This window comes from Suncus etruscus, chromosome 5, assembly GCF_024139225.1.
Source record: "Suncus etruscus isolate mSunEtr1 chromosome 5, mSunEtr1.pri.cur, whole genome shotgun sequence".
Lineage (NCBI taxonomy): Eukaryota > Metazoa > Chordata > Mammalia > Eulipotyphla > Soricidae > Suncus > Suncus etruscus.
In genome coordinates, this window is record NC_064852.1 from 78799755 (window position 1) to 78827666 (window position 27912).

The 27912-nt window shown below is 36.7% G+C and overlaps 1 protein-coding gene across 1 annotated transcript in view; it reads left to right on the forward strand.

Annotated features, from left to right (window-relative positions):
- The window catches only part of SLC4A10 (solute carrier family 4 member 10), a 337987-nt gene that overhangs the window by 127735 nt on the left and 182340 nt on the right, over positions 1-27912 (forward strand).

Sequence of the window (27912 nt, forward strand, 5' to 3'; positions counted from 1 at the left end):
ATTTCTCTTGTAATAGCTATTTTTATGCTTGCAATAAAGTATTTTTATTTAATTACTTTAAAGAGCAAAGAAACATTATAAAAGAGAAATATGGAGTTTATTATAATGTTAAGGATTGAAAAAGTTGACATTAAACAAAACAAAACAAAAAAGGGCCCGGAGAGATAGCACAGCGGTGTTTGCCTTGCAAGCAGCCGATCCAGGACCAAAGGTGGTTGGTTCGAATCCCGGTGTCCCATATGGTCCCCCGTGCCTGCCAGGAGCTATTTCTGAGCAGACAGCCAGGAGTAACCCCTGAGCAATGCCAGGTGTGGCCCAAAAAAACCAAAAAACAAAAACAAAACGAAAAAGTTGACATTAGAGTAATGGTTGTGGAGGCATATATGTTTGTGTTGGTGCAGTCTGGATATTTGAACTATGAAAAGTTCTTATTCATACAACAGATACCAATTGAATGTCTATTGTATTCCAAGCATCATGTTGCATCCCATTTAAAAAACATTATTTACTTCAAAGAGTCACAATTAATTTGAGAGTTAAAAACAATTAAGATAAATAATCATATCAAGAATAACCTTGTGGCCAGAGTGGTGGTGTAAGTGGTAGGGTGTTTGTCTTGCACACGACTAAACTAGGATGGACTGCAGTTCGATCCCCCAGTGTCCCATATGGTCTCCCAAGCCAGGAGCAATTTCTGAGCCCATAGCCAGGAGTAACCCCTGAGCATCACTTGATGTGGTCCAAAAAAGCAAAAACCAAACCAAACCAAACTAAATAAACATAAAAACACCTTGTTTATACTCTCAGAATAACTTATCTTTGGAAGCAATTTTAGGGGAATTACTGCTCTATTTGTTTCTATGAAATATATAAAAGAGAAATGATGGCACCATTTTATGTGTGCTCTTGACAACAGAGAAGTAGTGTGGTCTGTATTTATAGTAAAGGTTCTGAAATCAAACATTTAGTCCTAGTAAGCTTAAGGGTAGGGACAAGGTGAGTATTAGGATTACAGTTAGGGCCTGAATTAGTATGAGTGATTCATTTAGAATTAGGGTTTGAATATTATTTTTACCCATTATTTGCTAAAGAATTTTCAGTCAGTTGCTAAATTCTCTACACCTCAGTTTTCTTAGCTTCTAAAATAAGGATATTAATCTAATATATTCTTGAAAGCTTTTCATAAAAATTAAGGAAAAATTACCTGTATTCACTAATCACACACACACACACACAAACCTAACAAAACTTTGTGTTTTTTTGTTTGTTTTTTGTTTTTTTTTTAATTTTTTTTGGTATTTAAGTCTGATCATTTTTTATTTCTAGTCAATTTTAATATAACTATTTGATCCTGGTACCATCTATTTTCACCACTCCGCCTCAATTTATGAAGCAAAATAAGATAATTCAAGTTATGTGGTTCTGTTGGCAAAAATGAAAAAAATAACTGGTAGATGGATGAGAGGTTATAAACATCAATTTAAGGGGCCAGAGAGATAGCATAGAAGTAAGGCATTTGCCTTTCATGCAGGAGGTCATCGGTTCAAATCCTGGTGCCCCATATGGTCCCCCGTGCCTGCCAGGAGCAATTTCTGAGCCTGGAGCCAGGAATAACCCCTGAGCACTGCCGGGTGTGACCCAAAAACCAAAAAAAAAAAAATCAATTTAAAAGAAAAGAAGAACAAAGAAGTAAAACATAACCAAAACCAAGACAAACAAACAAAAAAAAACACACAACAAAACCAGCAACTACCAAAAAAGCACAACAGCAGCAACAACAAAAAAGCCAAGCAAATAACAACCATGAGAACAAACAAAAAATAAAAAAGAAAGAAAGAAAGAAAAAATAAGAAATAAAGAGAAGAGAAAAAATAAAAAGAAAAAAAAGGAGAAAAAGGATGGATGGAGTGGCAAGGTTTTGTGCCTTTTTTTTTTTTTTTTGCATAGGCACAGTAAGTTTTGGGGGAGATTAGAGAGGGAATTTCCTTGGCCTATGAGATACAGGGTTTCTCCTCCTTGAAGCATACTGTCATGGAAACAACCACAGGCTCTGTTCATGCTCATTTTCATACCCCAAGGTCTTTGTATGGTACCAGGAAACTTTCCGCTCAGTTGTGGATGATAACATCATGCTTCTGTAGCTAGACATCTTGGTATTTGCACAGGTGATAGGACGAAGGCTTGGTTAGAGTCTTTATGGTTCTAGAAGTTCTGTTTCATCATTGTTGTAATCAATCTTCTATAATTAGTGGTCTTGGTTTTTCCTCAGATCCTAGGACAAAGCCTAGGATGGAGTCTTTCATTATGTTTCCAGAAGTTCTGCTCAGTCGCAGTTGACAAAGACAGACCTCTGGAATTAGAGATCTTAGTTTTTTGTTTTTTTTTGTTTTTTTTTTTACAAATCCTACATTGAAGCCTAGGCTAAGATCTTTTTTTATTGGTCCCAGGATAAATTCTGCCTACTCATGGTTGTCAAAGTCAGTCTTCTTAGTTAGCAATCTTTGATTTTGCACAATTCAAAGAATGATGTGTCTTCTGATTTCATCTCACTGTTAGGTGATGAGATAGGACAACCTGCTCTTAGATCAACTTGTTGCTGTTTCCTTGTTGTCAGTATGTCATATCAAAACTGGAGCAAATTTGTGCCAGAATAGTATTAGGAATTCGCCAGGGGAGTTTGATTCCTGGTGCTGTTGCAGGAAATTGTGTTAATTCTATGTCTGGGATCTGGTGTTCAGGGTTGGAGGGTTGCTGTCAGATCATATGAAGTCTAAGTTGGATCAACATGGCACATGCTCAGGGTGAGAGGTGCCCCTGTATTATAAAATGTATGGGCTTTTATTCCCTAGTATTTCTAGTATAGAATAGTATAGTATAGTATTTCTATATACTATATACTATATAGTATAGTATAATATTTCTATACATAAAATTTCCCCTTTTTTAGTATGCCTTTGCAAAAGGGAATGGTGCCATATTATATTGCTGGTGCATTTGGGGTTAAGAATAACAGGCTACACAAACTCTGTGCTCTGATTTTAATCTGAGCTTTTATCCCAGGCAAGATTTTTCTTCTTGGTTTTTGTACCAAGAAGAACTAAAACGGGTAAAGTTAAAAAAATATATTTACATACATATATAAATAGAAGAAATAAAAAAATATAAAAAATTAAAAAGTAATTAAAGAAAAAAGTGATGGAGAAGGCTAAATTTGAGAATAAACACACTAAGAGGTATTTTTTTTGGAGGTATTAAACATACAAAGCAAATATAGGCATCCCCATTAAGTCTTTTGAGATATTCTTGTAGGGGTGAAATCCAGGGCACATTTTCATCACACACCAAGGTCTTGTTGAGTTTGAGAAATGATTTGCAGCAGTAAGGGATCAGGTAGTGTCCTTGAGCTGTCAGTGTTTCTGGAGCTGAATCCAGTAGCATGAAACAGTCTACATTCGGGTGGGGGTGAGAAGGGGGCCACATAGCATTAGTCAGCAGGAATGTTGGTTCTAGTTTCTTGCCGGAGCAGGAGATGTGAGACTGAGAGGGCATCCTTTCGTTTTGAGAGCTGGGTAGTGGCTTACTGGGTCGGTCTCGGTACCTAATGAGTTAAGAACTGAGGGTAAAGAGGGTTAAATAAGGAGGTATATTGGATCGGGATTGGGGGATGAGAGGATAGAAGGGTTTCTGAAGGGGGAGGAGTGATAACATATAAGATGGCTATATACACTATAGGCATGGATTGTTTACAATTTAGGTTTGGCATTCAACTGTCTAAAATGCATGCCAACATATAGACAGACATTAAATGTCTATTCTTAACATTAACTGTTAAAACTATTAATTTTAAGGAAAGGCCATTTTGGATGGTGGATAACTTAAAGACATCAATAATTGGAAGATTAAGAATTAATAAATTATGCATAATTTTAATATAATTCGGAGTGGTCTCTGGATGAAAAACAAGTTAAATATGTCTTTTAAGTTACTTTAATATTTATTACATGTGTGCTATTTTACCGAGCATGATTTTGGAAAATATTTGATAGTGCATAGTACTTATTCAAAAGTTTCTGATCTGTAAAGTAAAGATGTTATTGTCGCCTATACTGCATAGTTTTAGATCTAGAAGTGGATAGTTGGGTAAGGACACTAATCATCAAAATTAATATAATAAAATGTGGATACAATGTTCAGAATTATGACAGAAAATACCAAACCTTATTTACAGTGGTTTTTAAAATATTTGTTCTACTCTCAGATATGGTGTGTAATGTTGATTGATTTATGTATGTTAAATATCTTTGCATTCCTGGAATAAAATCTACTTGGTTGTGGTGTATGACCTTCTTAATGAGACATTGATCTAATTTGCCAGGATTTTGTTGAGGATCTTTGTCTGTGCTTATCAAGGATATTGGTCTATAGTTTTCTTTTCTTTTTTTTTTTCTTTTTTTTTTTTTTTTTTTAGCATCTGCCTGGTTTTGGTATCAAGCTTGATAAAAAACTATTTGGGAATGTTTCTCTTTCTTCAATTTCCTAAAAAAGCCTGAAAAGGATTGGTATTAGTTCCTCTTTAAAGATTTAAAAAAATTTGTTAGTAAATCGATTCATCAGAGCATGGGCTTTGCTATTGGGAAGCCTTTTGATTACCATTTTAATTTTCTCAGTAGTGATGGGTTTGTTTAGATATGCAATTATCCTTTTTAACTGTGGAAGGTTTAACTGTGGAAGATAAGAGTCCAAGAATTTATCCATTTCTTCCAGCTTCTCATGTTTCATGGCATAGAATTTCAGAAACTAGTCTCTGATCACCCTTTGAATCTCTGCAGTATCTGTAGTAATCTCACCCATTTCATTTCTTATCCGGTTTATTAACTTTTTTCCCCTCCTTTTCATTGTGACTTTTGCTATTGTTTTTTATCAATCTTGTTTATTTTTCAAAGAACCAACTTTTGCTTTAGTTAATCATTCAAAGTGTTTTTTTTATTTCCATTTTATTGATTTCTGCTCTAGGCTTTGTAATTTCCTTCTATCTACCTATTTTTGGTTCCTTTTATTGATCATTTTCTAATTTTTTAAGCTGTGTCATTAAGCTATTTATGCAAGCCCCTTTTTCTACCTGATGTGTGCTTGCAAAGCTGTAAATTTTCCACTTAGTACTGTTTTTACTATGTCCTATAAATTCTGAAATTTGTGTCTTTATTGTCATTTGTTTCCTGGAATGTTTTGTTTTCCTCTTTGATTTCATGTCTGATCTACTGGTTGTTCCGTAGGGAGCTGTTTCCTAGGTGTTTTCTTCTGTGTCAATTTGTAGCTCACTTCTAATTTTCAGTGCATTGTGACCTGAGAAGGTAGTCTGTACAATTTCTATATTCTTGATTTTATGGAGGTATGTTTTATGGACCAGCATGTGGTCAATATTGGAGAATGACCCATATGCATTGGAGAAGAATGTGTATCCAGTTTTCTGTGGTTTGGGAGTCTTTTATATATCTACTACTCCACTTTCTTTTTTTTCTCTTTTCAGAGCTCGTATATTATTGTTTGGTTTCAGCCTGGTTATGTTATCGAGGGGTGACAGCGTAGTATTGAGATCTCTCACTTTTATTGTGTTGCGATTGATGTTTTCTTTCAGATTTTTCAACAATTGTATTAAATACTTTTCTGGTCTCTTATTGGGTACATACATATATATGCATGTGATTTCTTCCTATTGTACTTATCTCTTCTTTACTCTGAAATGTCTATCTTTGTCCCTTACAACTTTTCTGAGTCAAAAGTTACATCAATCTGACTTTAATATGGTCACACCAGCCATAAGAGAGTTGTTTGCTTGAATTATTTGAGTTTGTTTGTTCTGACTATTCAGATGTGTTTCTTGTAGGCAGCAAAATATTGGATTCAAAAAATTGTTTTAACTTTTTATTGTGGTCAAAGTGAATTACAAATCTTTCACAGTATTTAAGGCAAATAGTGATAATGAGTGAGGGGCATTCCCACCACCAGTGTTGTCCTCCCTCCACCCCTGTTTCTAGCATGCATTCCACATTTCCCTCCTTTACCCACTATAATGCTAATGCAATTGTTTCCCCCTTGTACAGCTTGTTGTAGATTGGGAATTAGTTCTGTTGTCATTGACTTTGGATTTGGTATTCAAATATGATCATTTTTATTTCTACCAAATGAACATACAGCTGTTTGGTCTTGGTACTATCTATTTTCCCCCTCCAATAATGAGGCTGATCAAGGTGATTCCAGTAATGTGGCTCTATTGGAGATATAAGAAAAGATATGGGAGGAGTTCGTCTAGGTGTTGTAAATATTCATTTGAAAGAAGAAAGGGAAATAAGAAGAAAAAGATAACAAAACAAAACAAGACAAGACAAAAAACAACAACAGTAAGAAAGTAGCAACAAAAGTACAAAAAGAATAAAAAACAATAAACCCAAAATTTAAACCATCAGCTATGAAGAAACAAACAAAACACACACACACATACACATACACACACACACACACACACACACACACACACACACACACCAGACCAGCAAATTCTTAAAAGAAAAATAAAGTTGTGCTTCTTTATTTTTTTTTTTATTTTGCAAAGGCATGGTAAATATTGGGTAAATTAGAAAAGGAATTCCCTTGGCCTAAGAGATACAGGGTTTCTCTGCCTTTTAAGCATACTTCCATGGGAACAACTACAGGCTCCATACTCACTCATTCACATACCCCAAGGTTTTTTTTTATGGTGCCAGAAAACTTTCTGCTTAGATGTGGGTGATGACATCCCTCCTCTGTAGCTGGAGATCTTGTTATTTGCGTATGTCATAGGGCGAAGACTAGGAGAGTTTTTCTTTATGGTTCTAGGAGTTCTGTTCCATCACTGTTGTTGTAAACAGTCTGTAATTAGTGGATTTGGTTTTTTCTCAGATCCTAGAACAGAGCCTAGTGTATAGTCTTTCAACATGGTTCCAGAAGTTCTGCTCAGTCTCAGTTGTCAAAGTCAGACCTCTGGGATTAGAGATCTTGGTTTTTATATGTGGATTCAGATTGATCCATTTTGCCATTCTGTGTCTCTTAACTGGTGAGTTTACTCAATTGACATTGAGAGAGAGATAATTGTCATGGGATTTTGTGTCACCTTTTGTAGTAATTTGGTATGTCTGTTGGCCTGTCCTGTTAAAGTAGACATTTCAGTTTTTATTTTAAGGTTGGTTTGAGTCTGTAAAGTTTCTGAGCTGCTGTTTACTTGTGAACCTATGTATACTTCCTTCAAATTTAAAATTGAGTCTTTCTGGGTTTTGTATTCTACATGGAGCATTCATTTTATTGAGTTTTTTTCACTATATCCCACCACTGCCTTCTGGCCTTGAGGGTTTTTTGTGACAGGTCTGCTGTAAATCTTTTTTTTTTTCTTTTATTTTTTTATAATTATCTTTATTTAAACACCTTGATTACAAACATTATTATAGTTGTATGATTACAGTCATGTAAAGAACATCCCCCTTCACCAGTGCAACATTCCCACCACCAATTGCCCAGATCTCCCTCCTCCTCACCTCCCCACACCTGTACTCGAGACAGGATTTCTACTTCCCTCATTCATTCACATTGTTATGATAGTTTTCAGTATAGTCATCTCTTCAACTGCACTCATCACTCTATGTGGTGAGCTTTATGTCATGAGCTGTACCTACCAGCCTTCATCTCTCTCGTCTCTGAGATACTGTTAAAAATGTCTTTCATTTTTCTTAAAGCCCATAGATGAGTGAAACCATTCTGCGTCTTTCTCTCTCCCACTGACTTACTTCACTCAGCATAATAGATTTCATGTACATCCATGTATAGGAAAATTTTGTGACTTCATCTCTCCTGATGGCTGCATAGTATTCCATTGTGTATATGTACCACAGTTACTTTAGCCACTCATCTGTTGAAGGGCATCTTGGTTGTTTCCAGAGTCTGGCTATTGTAAATAGTGCTGCAATGAATATAGGAGTAAGGAAGGGATTTTTGTATTGTATTTTTGTGTTCCTCGGGTATATTCCTAGGAGTGGCATAGCTGGATTGTATGGAAGCTCAATTTCCAGTTTGTGAAGAAATCTCCATATCGTTTTCCATAAAGGTTGTACTAGACGGCATTCCCACCAGCAGTGAAAAAGAGTTCCTTTCTCTTCACATCCCTGCCAGCACTGCTTGTTTTCCTTTTTTTGTGACGTGTGCCAATCTCAGTGGCATGAGGTGGTACCTCATAGTAGTTTTGATTTGCATCTCCCTGACGATTAGTGATGTTGAGCATCTTTTCATGTGCCTTTTGGCCATTTGCTTTTCTTCTTTTTCAAAGTGTCTGTCCATTTCTTCTCCCCATTTTTTGATGGGGTTAGTTGTTTTTTTTCTTGTATAGTTCTGTCAGTACCTTGTAAATTTTGGATATTAGCCCTTTATCTGATGAGTACTGGGTGAATAATTTCTCCCACTCAGTGGGTGGCCTTTGTATTCTGGGCACTATTTCCTTTGAGATGCAGAAGATTCTCAGCTTAAAATATGCTGTAAATCTTAAGGATTTCCTTTATATGTAATTTTCCTTTTTGATCTTGCTGCTTTCAGCATTCTATCCCTATCTGTGGGATTCATCATTATTACTAAGATGTGTCTTGGGGTTATTTTCTTAGGGTCTCTTTTAACTGATACTCTATGGGCATGCAAGATATGGTTGCATGCAATCTTTAGCTATGGGACTTTCTCTTCAATGATGACCTTGACTATTAATTCTTCCTGGAAATTTTCTTATGGGTCTCTTGGACTCCAATGATACTTACGTTGTTTCTGTTGAGTTTATCAACGACTTCTATTTTCATCTGTTTACATTCTTTAAGTATTTTTTTTTTATTGTTTGATCATTTGCTTTAAAGCTCTTTTCTAATCTCTTCTGTTGTATGGACTTGTTATGCATCTCATCTTCCAGATCTCTGATTCTATCCTCAGATGCTGTTACTCTGTTGGAGAGGCTTTTCATTGAGTTTTTTAATTTTGTCTCCTAAGGTTTTCAGACCTGCTATTTCAGTTTGGAGTTTTCTGATTTTTATCTTCATATTCTCTTGAATCTGATTTGTGTTCTGTTTAGCTCATTCTATGCTTTCTTTGATTTCTTGAGGATTCTTCATACTTCTCTAAAATTCTACTCTGAGAGGCTAATTAGGTGGTTGGCACTTTTTGAGTCAGGGCTGCCATCTTCCTTCTCTATGTCTGGTGCTGGCCTGTGTTGTTTTCCCATTGTCACACTTGTTGTGTGGTTTTTTTCTTTGTTGACACAGGTTCAGCATGATCTTCTGGGCAGGGGCTCATCTCAAATGCCACAGCAGATAGTCAAGCTGTAGTTCCTTGCAATGGCATTTGGATTTCTTATTATGCTTTCTTATGAGTGGTATGTAAAGCTATATTTTCCCCCTCCAAAATTTATTATTTTGTTTTATGTATATCTTGAACAATTTTATTTTCTTCTACCTTTACTACCTAAATTCAAGAGCATATAATTTTATCACTTACTACATACTTCCTTTACAAAAGTTATTTCATTTTTATATAATTAATTTTTAATGTTAGCTTAGGTAACATGATGATATACTTGGCACTAATGTAAAAAGTTACTGCAAAGTACCTACACCCTGGACTTCTTCCCTATGTCACTTTTAGTTTACCTTTTTAAAAATAGGGACTGCAATCAATAGAAATTGAATTTGATTATGATTAGGGGCTACCATGTCACAAGTAATGATACAGGGCGAAATATGTTGCTGGGGATTAGAATCAGGACTTTGCAAGTGCTAAGCACCTGCTCCTTCAATGAATATTTCTTGCCCCAACTTTTAATTTTTATTCTTAACTCAAGCAATTAGTAAATTATTTGACTATATCAGCATATCTTTTTTCATCCCTTTTATTTAATTTCCACTTTCTCTGTTCTAATTCTTTTCCATTATCTATATTTTGTGTTATATCTTTTAGACATTTCACTCTTAATATTACCAGAGTGCTATTTCTATACATATTTCTGTTTCCTATGAAAAAAGTGTTGGAATTATTTGTTAACAAAGTATTGTTAAAAAAATTTTAAAATGGGGCCGGGAAGGTGGCGCCAGAGGTAAGGTGTCTGCCTTACAAGTGCTAGCCAAGGAACAGACTGCGGTTTGATCCCCCGGCGTCCCATATGGTCCCCCCAAGCCAGGGGCGATTTCTGAGCACATAGCCAGGAGTAACCCCTGAGCGTCAAACGGGTGTGGCCCAAAAACCAAAAAAAAAAAAATTTTAAATGGAATTACTATGTATTACAAAGTTGCCAAGTTATTCATGATTATCCCTTCATTATTTTCTATGCCCCCACCCCAATGTGGAGTAGTTTCCCTTCCTTCTACCAGCCTGCCTCTATGACAGGAAATTTTTTCTCTCCTGCCATGTTTATAGGTGGGGGTCTGGTGGGAGGAAACATGTGGTTTCCAATACTATATCTGATACCAGGCATGTCACATTAGTATCTTCTTTCAGCACCTAGTACTGGTCCAAAGCGAACAGCTCTCTCTGTCATTGTCATAGTAATTCTACTCAAAAACCAAATGATTCAGAGTAGAGAAAAATAGTTTGATATTAATTAATTTTTACTTTTAGTCTCTCACATCTATGTGGTATTAGTTCTGTCAAATTATATTATTACAAAAGGAGAAGTGTGATAGTACTCTTGAAATTCTTTCTTCTATTCTAGCACATGCATAGTGGCAGGAATTGCATGACAGAGTAATAATGCTCATGAAATCTGAATTTTAGATAGTTTAAAACTTTGGGTATAATTTGAATGCATTGTTTTCATTTATCATGTGCTCTATTTAGAAGTCTTAGAGTGCGGGGCCGGGCGGTGGTGCTGGAGGTAAGGTGTCTGCCTTGCCTGCGCTAGCCTAGGACGGACCGCGGTTCGATCCCCCGGCGTCCCATATGGTCCCCCAAGAAGCCAGGAGCAACTTCTGAGTGCATAGCCAGGAGTAACCCCTGAGCGTCACAGGGTGTGGCCCAAAAAACAAAAAACAAAAAAACAAAAAAAAAAAAAGAAGTCTTAGAGTGAATGTTTTGGAGAATTACATCCTTATGCTAACAGCTAAAATCTTTCCCAGGATGTACTAAAGGGAGCTGACACTTGACTACAGATGCCCCTGTGCCATACTGAGCTAAATATTTGACCAGTGAAGGAGTTGAGTATATAGTACTGGTCTTCTTGTCTCAATTTGGAATAACTTTGGAGAGTGTCTTAGTTTTGGATACTTTTCTGGGATCGCTGAAGGCCCTCACTGCAGACTTTTAATCTAAAAAGTACAACTTCCAATTTCTCCTCACAGGCATTATGTCCAATAGTTTTCTTCAACAAACAGGTGAAACACAAATCTTTTTCTCAGAATAAGTTTAGAAAAAAAACAAAAACAGTTAACATATAATTTCATCGGTCCCTTAACAGACTCTGATAAACTATTTGGTTATTGACAGGATATTTACATAGCTATTTTCTTTTTACTATTGTAGGGTTAAGAACTATTGTGAAGAAGACTGAGAATTTTTGCCTTGCCTATGATAGTAAATGGAAGTCAGTATTTCATCTGATGGGAATGTCAGGGATTTATGGCAGACAACACAGAATGTTATTAAAGACTAGAGAATGTGTAGTGAACTATGGCAAACAACAAAAATATGGTAGCATCAGGATATGTTGTGGCTACTCTGTCAAATATGAAATCTTTGTTAGATCATACTAAAGTGCCTAAGATATATGATAATACAACTCTTATCTGCAAATGCAATTATTTTTATTACCAACAAGTAGGAGAAGCAAACATTTATTTGGGATATACATTTTTTTGGTTTGTCTGTTTGGGGGGCAGAACTGATGATACTCAGGGCTTACTACTCAGGAATCACTCCTGTCAGTGCTTGTAGGAACATGTAGGATGCCAGAGATAGAACCTTAGGTGACCACACACAAGGCAAATGCCCTACCAGGGGTCAGCAACCCGAGGCTCCAGAGCCACAGCTCTTTTGAAGCTTTGTCACAGATCCCACAGCAGAGCTGATAGCATGGGCGTATGGCAGGGGAGGTTGAGCGAGTGTCACTTACCTCCGCTGCCTCCCAACACTCTGTGTGGCAAAAATCTCATTAAAAAGGTAAACTAAATACTTAAATAAGCTATTAATTTGCACAGATGGTTTTTACATTGTTAAGTAAAAAAGTTATTTTTTTTTTCAGATCTACAGCTAACTGCATGATCCTGTAATAGCATTAAGATAAGAAACAATGGGGGCCAGAGAGATAGCATGGAGGTAGTGGGTTTGCCTTGCATGCAGAAGGTCGATGGTTCGAATCCTAGCATCCCATATGGTCCCCCAAGCCTGCCAGGAGTGATTTCTGAGCACAGAGCCAGGAGTAACCCTTGAGCACTGTCGGGTGTGACCCAAAAACCAAAAATAAAATAAAATAAAAAGATAAGAAACAAAGTATGCAGTGCATATATATGTATGTATACATATATATGTATACATATATTTGGTTTAAATGTTTCAATCATTTTGATGCTCCCAGGTTTTCTTTTCCTCTTCAGAAATGAGTCCAAGTGGCTCTTTATGTCTTAAAGGTTGCAGATCTCTGCCATCCTATTCTATTGCTCTGACCCTGAGATAAACATTTATGGTTTTTTTTAAATGTGTTTATTTTACAAATTCAAAGAGATTTATGTTGAGTCATATTTTGTAAAATATCATATTCGTTCATTCCATTTAATCAAATGAATCAGAGGCCTTATTAAGACAGAAGCATCCATTCTTTACCCTGATTTGATCAGTGTACAGCACCTCAATGATCTGGTGATGGGAATGTTGCACTGGTGATGGGTGGTGTTCTTTACATGACTGAAACCCAAACACAATCATGTATGTAATCAAGGTGTTTAAATAAATAAAAAAAATAAATATGAATGAAAAAAAAAAGAAAGAAAGAAATACTGGCTCATACCCAGGCCCATCTTGTCGCACCAGTCCCAAATATTTACCTCCAGAGGGACATTGGCCAGCTCAAGGGTGTGCACCTTTTCTAGATAAGAAAATTGAGGCTCAGGTCTCACCAAGAGCAGAGCCCAGAGCCCAGATTCTGGCACAGAAGAGACAGGACTTATATGCTGCAGCTCTCTGTGCGATGTGATCCAAGAGTCCATCAAGACCAAGAGAAGAGTTCAGCCTCTCTACTCTGCAGCTGCACTTTCTTCTAGTCAATGAGTTCTAGCACAACACATTAAAAAAACACCACCACATTTCAAAGGTGGGAATCAATGCAGACCCCATCATGCTTAGAGAGAAAGTTCTTTAGCGAACTTTAGCAAAGGAATGTTGAGTATGTAGAAGAACTCAACACACACACACACACACACACACACACACACACACACACACACACACACATGGAATGAATGGACAGCAAACAAGATTCAAGATAATATGAGAGTAGAAATAAGAAAACTTTAAACAGAAATTACAGGACTGTAAAACTTAGTAAGAGAAATAAAAAATTAACTGGAAGGCCTCACTAGCAGAGTAACAGCTGTGGAGGACAGAATCAGTAAGGTGGAAGATAAGCTGCATAACACCTGCATACAACAGAAGTTGGAAAAGAGCCTAAAATAAACAAAAAGAATAGGAGAAAAATCCTCAAAATAAGCAAACAAATGATATTAGAACTTTGGAATAAATTCAATAGAAACCACGTAAAAATCTTTGGAGTCCCAGAAATCCAAGAAGAAAACCCCCATGAAGAATCAACAGTAAAAGACATCATTGCTGAGAAGTTTCTAAAGCAGAAAATGCATGAATTCACATCCTGGAAGCCTGAAGAGTGCCAACTAAGAGAGACTCAAAGTAAAGCACCCTAGTCACAATGATGAAAACCCTGATCTATTAAAGGTCACATGAAGATTGTGCAGCTCAGGACTGTGCCAGAAACTTCTGGGTATGGAGATGAGTTCATTTCTTCTTAGAACTACTAAAAATAGCAAAAATTACTTTTATTCACTTAGACTGTTTTTGTTTGCTCATGTTTATCTTCTATTAGAATGGATGTTTTAGTTTTTTTCATCAAATAAAAAATAACTTAATAAAATATGACCTATTGATAGATGATAATAAAGAGTAGAATGTTCAATACCTAAGATGATATGTTAATATTATAACCATCTTGATCAAACTGATAAATTTTGTCAAATATTTTTTGTGCCTGTACTATTTTTTAATTTTGAAATTTTATTTAACCATGATTTTAAAAATTATTTATAGTTTGGGTTTTAGGCATATAATATCTCAGTGCCATTCTAAGTACAAATATATATATATATATATATATATATAAAGATATATATATATAGTGTTAAAATTTATATCAGAATTGACTACAATAATCAAGTTTAAGTATTGTGAAGGGTTTTTTTGTACAATCTATAGAACTTTTTCATTCATCCATTCAGAATTATTTCATAAAATACATGATAAAAATACAATAACAATGTGATATTAAAAACATAATATGGGCTGGGGGTGTGGAGGAGGGAGAAAAGAAACATAATATGAAGCCCCAAAGAGATAGCATAGAGGTAGGGCTTTTGCCTTGCTTGTGTGCGGCCTACCCAGGAGGGACTCAGTTCAATTCCTGGCATCCCATATAATCCCCAGCCTGCCAAGTTCGATTTCTGAGTGCAGAGCCAGGAGTAACCCATGAGCACTGTGGGGTGTGGCCTAAAACCCAATCAATCAATTAAAAAAAAACATAATATGAGATGTTATATATATATTCCTATAAAACTTTGACTGGTCTTTTTTTTTTTTTAGATGTTGACATCTTTCCAAACCTATCCATTTGTTCCTTCTTATTGTTCATGTACTGTCTAGATGTTTTACTTCTTGAATATCATTTCTACTTATTGGTGCTATAGATATTTATGGATATAAACAAAATGCTCTAAGTAGGTCCTTTGTATTTTTATTGAATATATCTTTGGTAGATATATTGAAGAAGATAGATGTGACTTCAGTAGATGTTGGAATAGTTGAGAAAAATTCTAAGGAACATTTAAAACATAATTGCTAATTTAAAGCTTTTGCATTAAAAGTGTTAGGAGCTAGTACAGCAAGAAATGTACTTGCCTTGTTTACAATTGATCTGAATTTGATCCTGGAAATGCATGTGGTACCACTATAAATGATCCCTAACTACTGAATATGGAACAAAACTACAAAACACTGGAGGCCATAGCATTAATAAATTTGATAGAATGTACATTGGATAGAATTGCCTTGCTGATTTGAATACCTGGTATATTTGATTATGATCCCCTGGCCTCACAGAGTGATTCTTGAGCCAGAGCTAGGATTGCATAAACCCTGAGCATTGCTGTGTGTGGCCAAAAAAACAGCAACAAGAGAAAACAAAACAAAAAAAAATTAGCTATCCTCTTTCTCAAACTTCAATGCCTTATTTCTAACATGTGCCACATTTCATGGTTAAATATTTTCTCTGTGGTTTGTTTCACATGACCAGTGTTTTCCCTGAATATAGAGCTAAGCAGAAATGTGCACATTTAGCTGGTAAAATGGTCAAAGCCAGCTCCTCTTATAAGTAAATGCTGCCAGATTACTTATTGCAGAGTGCAAATCATTGTTTTCACTTAATTTCTTGTAAAAATTTTGAAAAATAAGAAATAATGTCTATACATTGCTATAAATCCATGCATATTGAAATGTATATTTAGGGAAGTAAATCTGATTTACTTCCTGACACAAGCAGGGTAAGTATGCTAATATATGTCTTGAAACTATGTTCTGTTGTTTTAAACTGTAAGCTGTGTTATTTTCCTTGCCAATAGAAATTCTATTTTCCTTAAAAACCTCTCTTCTTTCTGTAAACCTGTTTTAAAAATATTTCAGTGTACTTCAACATAAAGAGCTAAGAAAATGGTTTAGCGTTGCTGTCATCCACTGATTTACTGTAGAAATGTAATGAATTTTAACATGGGAATATATAACTTAAGCAGAACTTTTGCTGCCTAGAGAGTCTGTTATGCATCTGATTATTCATTTGTTATATAACAGGAAATGTGGCTACATTAGGTGCTTTGAGAATATATACTATGGCTCTATGTGATAAAATTATTCATTTGAGATATCTAATTTTGAATTTTGTTTTGGTCTGTAAGGTGAGATGCGGACTGTCACATATGAGTGCAGACACTATATACATGGTCCCAAGGAGCACATATATGTTTTTTGTTCCAAGTTGACATATAGAGTTTCTTCTAACCTGCCCCATGTGGGGCTTTCTATCTATCTAGAGAAGAATCCTGTTGATAGGTTGGTTGCCAGGGGGGAAGATTTCTGGGTAGTTAATGGTCTTTTTGACGTTCTATTTTTCTCTTTTGATCCTGCTACAGATTCTCTCTGTAAGAGGTCCAGTCTTCTTTGGACCTCTTTTACCAATGACAAAGTAACTTCTCCAAATCCTGTTTCTTGGTTTGATAACATTTCAAGAATTTATTGCCTTGGAGGATGGGGGAGACTTCCCCCACCTACCTGCCTGCCTGCCTGCTTCATTTTGATCACCAGTACCACATCTTCTCCAGAACCTCACCATGAGTGATTTCTGAGAGTAGAGGCAGGAGTAAACCCTAATCATCACAGGGAGTAGCCACAAACAAAATAACAAACAACAAAAAGAAATTACATCTTTTATCTTTATTTTTAAGTATTCCAGAATGTATGTTCATTTTCTCCCCTTTCTTTCCAAAGAAATGAATAATATTAGTGAGATTTCAGGCTTCCTAATCATAAAAATCTTTTTTTTACCTCATTTAATTTTTTCTCTGCTCTTAAATGCACCTCACAATATCTCATATAATCTCTCCTCTGTTTTTGCTCATTTTTTTAGAACCCCCTGTCTTCTGTCAATCAAAAATCTACTTATTATTTAAGACAGTTCTCCAGCAAACCTTGATGACCAGATTATTCTTAGTATTACTAAATTATGAACTTCTAAACTCTTTATGGTTGATACCACACATAGATATTAGTTTAATACAATAAGTATTGTTTACATTTTTTTAAAACTCTAATTTGTATTATTCACTGCTGTTTTCTTTTGGAACTGATTTGTACTTGATGGTACATTCTTTTGTAACATTAATGTTGGAGACACAGTGGCAGTAGGCCTCTACCAGTTGTGGTTGTCTACCAATTCCCAGGTTCTTAAAAATATTGAGTAGTAATGCTGCTCAGACTCAGCGTTATAATATAGAAAAGTTTATTGGAAAGTAAAGGAGAAGGAAAAGAAACTTCCTATGTGGGGTGGAACAGTATAGGACTACGGTAACATGGTTCATTTTGTGGGGGATTTTTACAGGGAAACTGAGTTTTTGTACAGACTTTAAAAGGCTCTTTGCATTCCTTACCTACTGATACAAAGAAAGCAAGGATCCTACAAAGTGGTTTGGTTGATCTGAATCCCTTGTTTTGGTCATTTGCCTTAGTGTCCTAGTGAGCCTAAGCTCACAAGAAGAATACAATGGTCTTTGGGGAAGGACAGCAACGTTTAAAATATGAGCCAGGCACTTGGGGATAAGGTGTGGATTAGGTCAATGGAGACAGATGTCACTGCTGGCAAGGAGAATTGGGACTTTCTCTTTTATTCCCCAATATTAAAGATAAAACTTTAATTGCAGTCAGGAAATGGAGAGTCAAATCAATCTGACTACTACATTCTGATAACTTGGGGGCATCCTATAGGCCCAGTGCAAACAAGGTGTTATAGGAGTGTTAGGGTCCAGAAATAGAAGGATGAGTCCACACAAATTGGAGTAAAGTTTAAATTTTATTCCACCTGCCAACAGCTCCTAACTGATTGGTCAGGGTTCTCTCCCACGAGGGTCTCCATGACCCCACCCAAGGACGTATGTAGGATTATATAGGATAGGGATATAGGGAGGTTCTAGCTTTCCGATGATCCTTAAAATAATTGGCTCTTGTCTAGGGGTACCTTCCTACTGCTCCCTTGTGCTTCCCTGATAGGCTACTTGGTATGACCAGGTAGATTGAGGTGGGGTCTAAGGAAATAGGCTTCTGAAGCCCCAACATGTGGGTCACACCATGTGATCCTTACAAAATGGTGTTTCTTCCTGCTCAAAACCTAAGAAGAAGCCTGTCATGTGGCTTTTACAAAATGGCATCCCTCCTTATTCAGAATTCAGGTCCCAAAAGGAGGAGGATTGTCCAGAGATACATGATATCATATCTTCCTCCATTGCCTTTATCTGTGGTTTCATGTGTCAACCTTCATCTGTAGCTTTATGGCTTCCAATTTGGAAGAAACAAACCTAACCAAAAGATTAAATAAGCAAGGCCCCAAAATTAATAATAGTAAGATTAAATAGCAGACCCTGATAGTTTTAACTAAGTCACCAGGATTTAAGAGAAGTGGCCCTAATGATCTGGGGAGCCTTTCTGACATATTTTGAAAAGCTTGTTGGAACTTAGTTAAATTGATCACATCATGTGTAATGTCTTTCATTAGAAAATCATTGGTAGTTGTGCATTGGATTTAACAACCCCAAACTATTTCAAAAGATATAAAATGGACACATATGTCTTTTGAATATTTTATGTGTATTTTCTTTAACAGCTATAACTCTTTCTAAACATTCTTTTACTGTGACAATTATACCCACTTTTTACCTTGTCTCCTTTGTGAGCTATTCAATAAGGAATTTTGGTGGAAGAGTCCCTCAGTTTAATGCTTATGATTGAACCATGTCATGGGGATTGTTGAACTTTTTCTTATAGCCCCATATGCGCCAATTATGCCACATGGCATTGTTCCTTGTTTGCATAGGCACATAAAAATGGGAAAATACTATACATACAAATAAGTTCTTATCTATTAGAGATTGGAACACACAAATTTTGTAGTGCAATGGGACCTCACACCCTGAACATTGATATAATGACCTGGCACAGGCCTCAGAAGAATGGGCATCCTCCATTCACCCCTGAACTAGGGAAGCTATATATGAAACATCCAAGGTTTTTTATAACACCACCTGGAAGCAATTCTCTACCGGGGAAAATCCTACCACTGTTCTGACATCGACCTGCTCAAAAGAGACTTCCCTTAACACTAAGAAGACGACAACAACGACCTGCTTACAGGACAAGGTTCTCTGCATTGCCCTTTAATTGTGAGGTGAAACGAGAAGATGCTCTGAACCATCCTGACTGAAATGTAGGATATGAAGATTCCAGGATCTTTAATACAGAAACATGATATCAACAACAGAGACTGGGTGAAAAATAAAAGTGTATTGGCACTACGGACAATGACCTGGATTGGACAAACTAGTTTGCCTGGAGCCTAGAGTTGGTCTTATGCCAGGAAACTTCAGAGGTAGGGTCTCCTCGTATTTAGGCCAAGGCTTTTCCTTTCCATGTCCCTCATATTTTGGTGGGCCTATGCAAACAATAATTGCCGCTCTAACACCGTTTTTACTGTGCTCCTTGGACTCTAATCTTTAAGAAAAACAACCCACTTAAACTTTTGAGGTTAACTTAAACTAATATGCATGTGCATGGAAATGTAAAAAAGTACTTTGCCTTCAATGTTCAAGGAGTTGCATAAGTTTTATGGCTTTAGATTGCTTTGTGTGCTGCTAAGAAATATTATGTACTACAATCTGGGGACTTGAGGGACAAAGTAATTGTACATGGGTTCTGTTTTATTTTTTTTAATGTTCTTTGGCTTAAAGTTCAAAGTTAAGATATCAGCAATGAGACTACTGAGAATTCTATTTATGGGTGATTGTCATCTCACTGTAACTTTATCTTGTCCTCTTCCTTTGCATCTTTGTTCTCATAATAAAAAATAAAAAATTAAAAAAAAAGAAAATCATTGGTAAGGAATGCTCTTCCATATAAATTTTCATAGGAATTCAGCACTATTGTCCAGAGTATTTCTGATTCTGAAAAAAAAAGGCAAGGAAGTAAAGTGACCCATGGCAATTGGGTTTCTGAGAGAATTTTCTGAAGTGCCTTTTTAGTATATCATTAGCATTCTCAACCTGGTCAGAGGACAAAAGTATCCAGGCACAATGGAAATGGAACTAGATTCTTTTTTTTTTTTTTTTTAATTTTTTTTTTTTTTTTGGTTTTTGGGCCACACCCAGTAACGCTCAGGGGTTACTCCTGGCTATGTGCTCAGAAGTTGCTCCTGGCTTGGGGGACCATATGGGACACCGGGGGATCGAACCGCAGTCCTTCCAAGGCTAGCGCAGGCAAGGCAGGCACCTTACCTTTAGCGCCACCGCCCAGCCCGGAACTAGATTCTTAAGGCCTGAGAAATTACCTCTTTCATAGCAGATTTAAAACCTGGCCATTTTTCAGACTGTAGTCCCTGGGGTGGTGGAATATAGGTAGTATCTTATGAATGAGTGATGAATAAGTATCTGGGTTATTTCCACCACCTTCTCAGATTGGCAGGGAAATGCTTCATTCCAGCTGGTAAAGATATTCTTCCAAACTAGATCATCCTGTCCACATGTGTCTGGGAGATAATTTTTTTTACAATTGTGTTCTGAATTACTTGTTTCCTCCTGGAGGAAAATGGCAGTGTTGAGGCTGACACATTTGTAGATAGATGGCAACCTCTCATTACTCTAGAAGAACCACTTTACCAGGCAACAATCTGAGAGCCATAGGCCACTCTTAGAGTTGAGTAGCTCAGACATATCGTGAGGGGAATGAACTGTTAGATATCTCCCCAGAGTAATTTGATTGGTACGTCAAAGTCTGGTACTAGGAGAGTAGTGGCAGTCAAAGCTCTGAAACAGGCAGTCAAAAACCCTAAACAGTCCTGAAACATCCCTTAGCCACTATGCATAATTCCTTGCTGATATAACCCACAGGCTGCTGAACTGGATCTAAAGGCTGGGTAACAAGCCCTAGGACAACTACTCTTTTTCAATATATGAAGAGGTGAAGCTCCTATCCTCTGGTAGGCCCAGCACTTGTACCCTGAACAGAGCCTTCTTGAATTTGTCAAAGGCATTCTGCAGCTTGGGATTCTATAGTCTGAGGGTAGTAGTTTTACTTTGTTAGGCCTCAAGCTATGGCTCTATAAAGAGATAGAGCTATTTACCCATATTCTAGGATACACAGCCTGCAGTGTACAGAAATATCCAGAAATTCCTACAGCTGTTCATAGTGCAAAAATTGGATAGTCAGATATTGGGTCCACTCTAACTATTCCTAACAATGAGTTCCCTATTTGAGGGTCAGTTCAAGATACTTAATAGACTGCTAGAAAAGTTGGACTTTCTTTTTTTAGAGACTTTATATCCAGATTTTGTCAGGAAGTTAGAATGTTGAGTATGTTTCTGGGAAGCCTGCTATCACAATCCAGCTGAGTCAGGTAGCACTGAGAGGGGTTTCAGGGTTGATAGGAGGATGGGAGGAAGGAGTCAATGAAGAGTGGGTACTCAGAAACCAAATACACTCAAGAGTAGTTATAACTGAGTCTGATTTATTGGGAGTTCTGCTTCATATTTAAGCAAAAAAAAATTATCATTAGTAATAAGTTGAGTATATCAAGTGTAACATGTTTTTGCTATAGAATAAACATTATGTGTCAGCACAATCATTAGACAGCCATTTAAATGTTATATGTATATTGTAAATTCTTTGTCATTAGTTTTATTTACCATAAACAGAAATCAGAATCCTCTTGTATAGGATTCTTGTTACTCAACTATTAACAAAATAAAAGCTCATTGTCAATTAGTGTTATACCAAGGAACTATTGTAAAAGAGGGCAGATGTAATTAAAAGACCAAACTCATTTGTAGCCTACACAATACTAAATAATCGACTATAAAACATTATTATTGATTTTACCAGCTTGAGAAAAATATTTTGTAGTTATTCCATCAGCTTAGAGTAAGTAAAGTGTGTTCCAGTAATTCTTGTTTTAATGCAAGGGGCAAAGACACACAGGTTGGTTTTTTTTTTTTTAAATGTATTCGGCATTGTTAATTCTCATCATACATACATTAATGTTTAGTAAGTTCATTGTTGCTGTCCTGCTAAGCACTAACCTAGGGCACAACAGTGTCTGCCAGGACTGCACCTTTTTTTTTCAGTGGGGGAGGCTTGGCCTGTACCCAGTAGTCCTGCTTGTATTTAGCCATCATGCCTGTAGGCTAGGGACTATGGCAACTTGCTAAGAGGGTAAGCAGAATAAAAGATCATCCATATATTGGATAAAAAACTATGAGTATTCTGAAACTATTAAAACAAATGTGGACTGTCTTTTAAACCTTGGCAAAAAAACTGTCCCAGTGAGCTGTCAGTAAGAATTGAGAGTCAGTTTTCAGGGTATACAAAAGAATTTGTCCTTCAGTTCCAAGACAGTACATCAGGCTGCTGAACTTGGGATATTGGACAACAGGGTATATGGGTTTGGAACCACAGGGTATTCAAATAGGAATCATTGCCTTATTAATATAGTATAGGTCTTGTTCTAGCCTTCATTCACCACTGGGATTCTCGACATTCAGAATCAGGGAATTACAGGGACTATTTATTACAAGGAAGAACGAAGCCTAATCTTTTAGCCCAGTTATTACAGAAATGAGATATTTTCTTGCTTTTGGTCTTAGATAGAACTGCTGAAGATAAGCAGCTTCAGGCTTCAGGAAATTTGGACTGCATGAGGCCTTTTCTCTTTATTATTTCACCAGGGGCCACCCAGACCTGGGGGTCTTCAGTTTCTATCATTGGTAAAAGGGGTAGGGTTTCTTCCTACTAACACTCTCATTTTTAAATCCGATCAAAATGTCTCTTCCCAGTAGGGGAGCCAGACTCTTAGGCACCACCAGAAATGAGTGGGTAAAAATCAATTCTACCACAAAGGCGAGGTCAAGAAATGTGCAAGTGGATGCGGGAGACACTGCCCTCACACTTAGAGACAGATATTCAGAAAGGAGAGAAGTATTGAGACACTACTACTCCAGAGTTGAAGAAAAAGCTGATAAGGAGGTTCTCTTTTAGATTCAACGAGGCTTCATTGTCTGATATTATGAGCTTTAATATGAGCAAGAGCCTGGGGATTTGTCACACACACACACACACACACACACACACACACACACACACACACACACACACACACACACAGTCTGGAGACTGTTCTTCAGGTCCTTCACCCCTCAGGGAAGTCCTTCTCTTTATACTCAGTCCAGGTGGTATTTTTAGAGTGGGCAATCCTTAATGAATGACCAGCTTTTTTTTTTTTTATTTGCAGAGGTGATCTTTGGGTTTCACTCCTACCCTATCTTTCCTGTAATCTGTCTTTCTTAGTGCTCTGTCTATTCCTTGCTTGCTTGTTCGCTTTTTCTTTCTGAGCTTTCTCTTCCTCTTGGAAATAATAAACTTTATTGGCAAGCCCAAAAAGGAAGCCCATCATTTCCCAAGGGCCATGTGAACCTTCTGGAATTGTTCTCCTAATTTCTGAGGCAGCCTTGAAGATAAATTTGTCCTGGAGAGTTAGTTAGTCCTCATTGCTATCAGGGTCTAGATCTGTGAATCTGTGAATTGTGAACTTCGAATCTGTGAACTCCTCTCAGTTGTTCATGAAAGATTGAGGGAGTCTCATCTGGTTTCTGTCTAATGAGGGCCATTTGAATTTAATTGAGTTCTTCCTTCTTAGTTCCTCAGTAATGTACTGAAGAAAAATAGTTGAATTGCCATTGTCCCTCTTCGGTGTTAGGAGACAAGTTAGGGTCTAACTGGGGGGAACTGGTTGGTCTTCCATGAAGAATTTGGTTGGTTCCCCAGAACCTGAGTCTTCCATCTCAGTTCCTCCTGTTTCTCCTACTCACTCCTATCTGAAGGTCTCTTCCTGGAGTTGAACTAGACTATGAGATCTTTTCTTGCTGAGTCTGGGGCCTAGCATCCTCCTGACATGGAACCTCAATGCCAATTCATCCTTATAGTGAATCATTGCTACCAGACGGTGTCCTTTTCAGGAGCAGTGAGGGTTTACTTCAGGATAAACATTACATCCTTCCAAACTCAGACTCACAGATGGCAACTCCTCTCTCTATTGGTCAGGGTCAGCTAGCTCACTAGCCCCAGCAGGTCATATGTGACCCATGACTGAGCTGACATTGCATCCTCTACTGCCTTCATGCTACAAGCTGTGCTGCCAAACACACTATCACAGGATTCAGGAGTACTTGCCTCTGGGCCATCTTCCATGGAATCAAAAGTCTCCCTAGGCTTAGTCTTAAAAATTGTGATATTCCATTCTCCAAGGGAAAGTGATGATCAGAGATGTGAAGCCATACAGACTTTTCATGCACTTTAAGAGTAGCCTTGTGGTATGGGTCATCTTCTAACTGGTGGTTAGATGCCTCTTTTTTTTTCAGATAGGACTATAAGACTAGGCATCTGACAACAAAGAAACAGGTGACAGAGACCTTGAGTCTGGCAATAGTGATATTTGGGGTATCCCAGGTGAGTTCCCAAATAATCCAGGAGAGGTGACTCTAGGTCTCTGTGCTTGTCTACTAGTTTCCAGGTTCTGCAATGTTTTCAAGAATAAAAATATTGAGTAGTAATGATGCTCAGATTTAGAGGTCTAATGTAGAAAAGCTTATTGGACAGTAACGGAGAAGGAAAAGAAACGCCCTATGTGGGGTGAAACTTAGTATAGGACTAAGTTAATATTACTCTTTGTGGACTTTCTCTTTCATTAGGATAAGTTATAGAAGAATTCCATATTATCCAGTTTCTTGACTGACTTAAAGTTTTGCCTGTCTTTGAGCATCATAAACATTCAAATTCAAGTTTTCTTACAAGTTATAAAATTGAATTAACAAAGATTGTTTCTTAGGAAATACATATTATTAGCAGTGTGTGTGTGTGTGTGTGTGTGTGTGTGTATGTATGTGGACTTAGTGATTGAGCCCAAGATCTTATAATTCAAAGTGAATATTCTACTGCTGTCATATCTAGCTATCACAGAGCTTTCTAAATTAGTGAATTTTAGATTATGTCTCTTTTGAAGATTAGTGTCAACACTTTTAAGATATCTGTTCCCTCTATTGAATAGTTGCAGCCATGTTGCTCTTTATTTTACAATGATTATAAATTAGTTCTTTGATTTTGGTGGCTCTGACCAGATCTACTACACCTAAAAAAAAAAAAAATCTAAGCATTTTAAGACATGTACTAGCTCAAGACTATCTACATACATTACAGTTTTAATTTTTGATTGCTTGTTTTTGATTTCTCTGTTCTTGATTGTTCCCATAACAGGGATTTCTTCTGTTAGATAAAAATTTTTGATATATTTTGATAACTGTTGCATTGTGGTGTTTTCTGATTCTGTTAGCGTTTCCAGGGAATTAAAGATTACATGCTTATTCAGCTTAATGTATTTGACCTTTCCCATGATTGACAGATCTAAGTGGCTATAAGTAACTTGGTAATTATGCACCAGCTGTGTTATATTCATTTTGTGGAAAAAACAGACAGTTCTTTTCAAGAGTAGATAGCATGACCTCTTCCCTATCAGCTAAAAATCATTTATTATTATTATTATTGCTGATCACAATTAGATTATTTTCCAACTTTAAATTTACCCTTTCCTTCTTTTATGTTTTAAAAAAATGTACTGCCATCACAATTACATCAACTATTGTTTTAGTACTGGTTCTACTGATATGGACCTGTGAAAGTTAGTATTCACACAGTTTTAAGAGTCAAATATTTATTATTTAATAGCAAAAAGCAGTGCTGCCTCCAATGAAGCCTTTTTCTAATGGAGAAATTGTCTTTTCTTTCAGAAAAATGTTAAATATATTTTAGTGTCTTGTGCTTTTCTAAAAAATATTTATTCTATTACTAGTACTTTTACAATCCCATTAATTTTTTTGCTGGGGTATGCAGTATTTCCATTTTATTTTTATTACTATTATTTTTTGCTCTAGTTTCTTAAAATTTTTTTTTGTAATTAAAGTGAATTAAAAACCTTTCACAGTAATATTTGAGGCACATAGTGATAATGAGTGAGGGGCATTCCTACCACCAGTGTTGTCCTCCCTCCACCTCTGTTCCCAGCATGCATCTCACATCTCTCTCCTTTACCCCCGTAATGCTAGTGCAGCTGTTCTCCCCTTATACAGCTTGTTGTAGATTGGGTATTGATTCTGTTGTCATTGACTTTGAATTTGATATTCATGTCTGATCAGTTTTTATTTCTACCAAATGAACATTCAAATGTCTTGGTACTATCGGGGGAAGAGAAAAAAAAAGCAAACAAAAAAGAAAAAAAAAACTAGGAGGAGTCTGTAGTGTTATAAATATCCATTTAGAAGATGGAAGGGAAAAAAATAAAATGGTAGTAAAACAAAACAAAGAAAACAAAGAAACAAACAAAAAATAACCAGTAAGGGATTATTAACAAAATTACCAAAAGAATAAACAAAGAATAAACCAAAAGCCAAAATCATCAGCTATGGGTCAAAACCAGGGCACAGTGATTGTGCAGATTATCATTCTTATTTCCAAATCCACCAGCAATATAATATGTTGCCATACCCTTTTGCATAGACACTCTAAATAAAGTGAAATATTATGCACACAAACAAGCTCTTATCTATCAAGGATAAGAAACCATATTTTTTTGCTTAATTATTTTTTTATAATTTTTATTTTGACCAAAGTGGCTTACATATCTTTCACAGTAATATTTTAGGTAATATTAACATTGAATCAGGGGAATTTCCATCACCAAAGTTCCTTTCACCCCGTTCCCATCTTGCATCCCATATCTCCCCTCCCTCCTCCCCCCTACCCCCGGGCTGCTAGAATGAGAGGTCCCCTCTGTATCTAGCTTACTACTTAGTGATCATACAACTGTTTGGTCTTGGTACCCTCCAATATTTCCCCCTCTATTTGAGGCAAGACTTTTTCTTGTAGGTTTTCATAGCAAGCAGAACCAAAACAGGTGAAGTTGGAGAAAGAGAGAAAGAAAGAAAAAAATATATCTATATCTATATAGATATATAATAGAAGAAATATATAAAAATACATTTAAAAAGGCATTAAAAATGCTGTTTATAAGGCTGGATTACTTTTGGGAATAAACAAACAGGAGGTATTATTATAGAGGTATTAATCACATAAAGGAACATTGAGTCTTTTGAGATAGTCTTGTGGTGGGTGGAGTCCAGGGCATTTTTTTCATCACACATCGTGTCTTGTCGAGTTTGTGAAAATTTTTGTAACCATGAGGGAAGTGTCCTTGGACTAGGGACCTTCTGGGATTGAGTCAGTGGCATGCAACAGCCCATAATTAGGAGGGTAAGAAGAAGGGCCATGAAGCATGAATCAGCAGGTGTATTGGTTGTAATTTCTTGCTAAGGCATGTGATGTGGGGCTGGGAGGGAGTCCTTTCAGTGTGGGAGCTTGGTGGTCGTTTATTGGAGCAGGAGGTTTGTCCCAGTACCTACTGGGATAATAACTGAGGGTAAAATGGGTTAAATAAGGAAGGATAATGGATCAGGATTGGGGAATGAGAAGCTAGAAGGATTTCTGAAGGGGGGAAGAGCGTAATATATTAGAGGAGCTTTATACAATTTAGGCATGGATTGATTACAATTTAGGTTTGGCAATGAGAGAGGAGTCCACTGTCTAAAAACTCATGCCCACATAAAGGCAGACGTTAGTGTTCAATTCTTAGGTTGTTGTTGGAGGCTTGATCCTCATAGGCTGAATCCCATTAATTTTTTA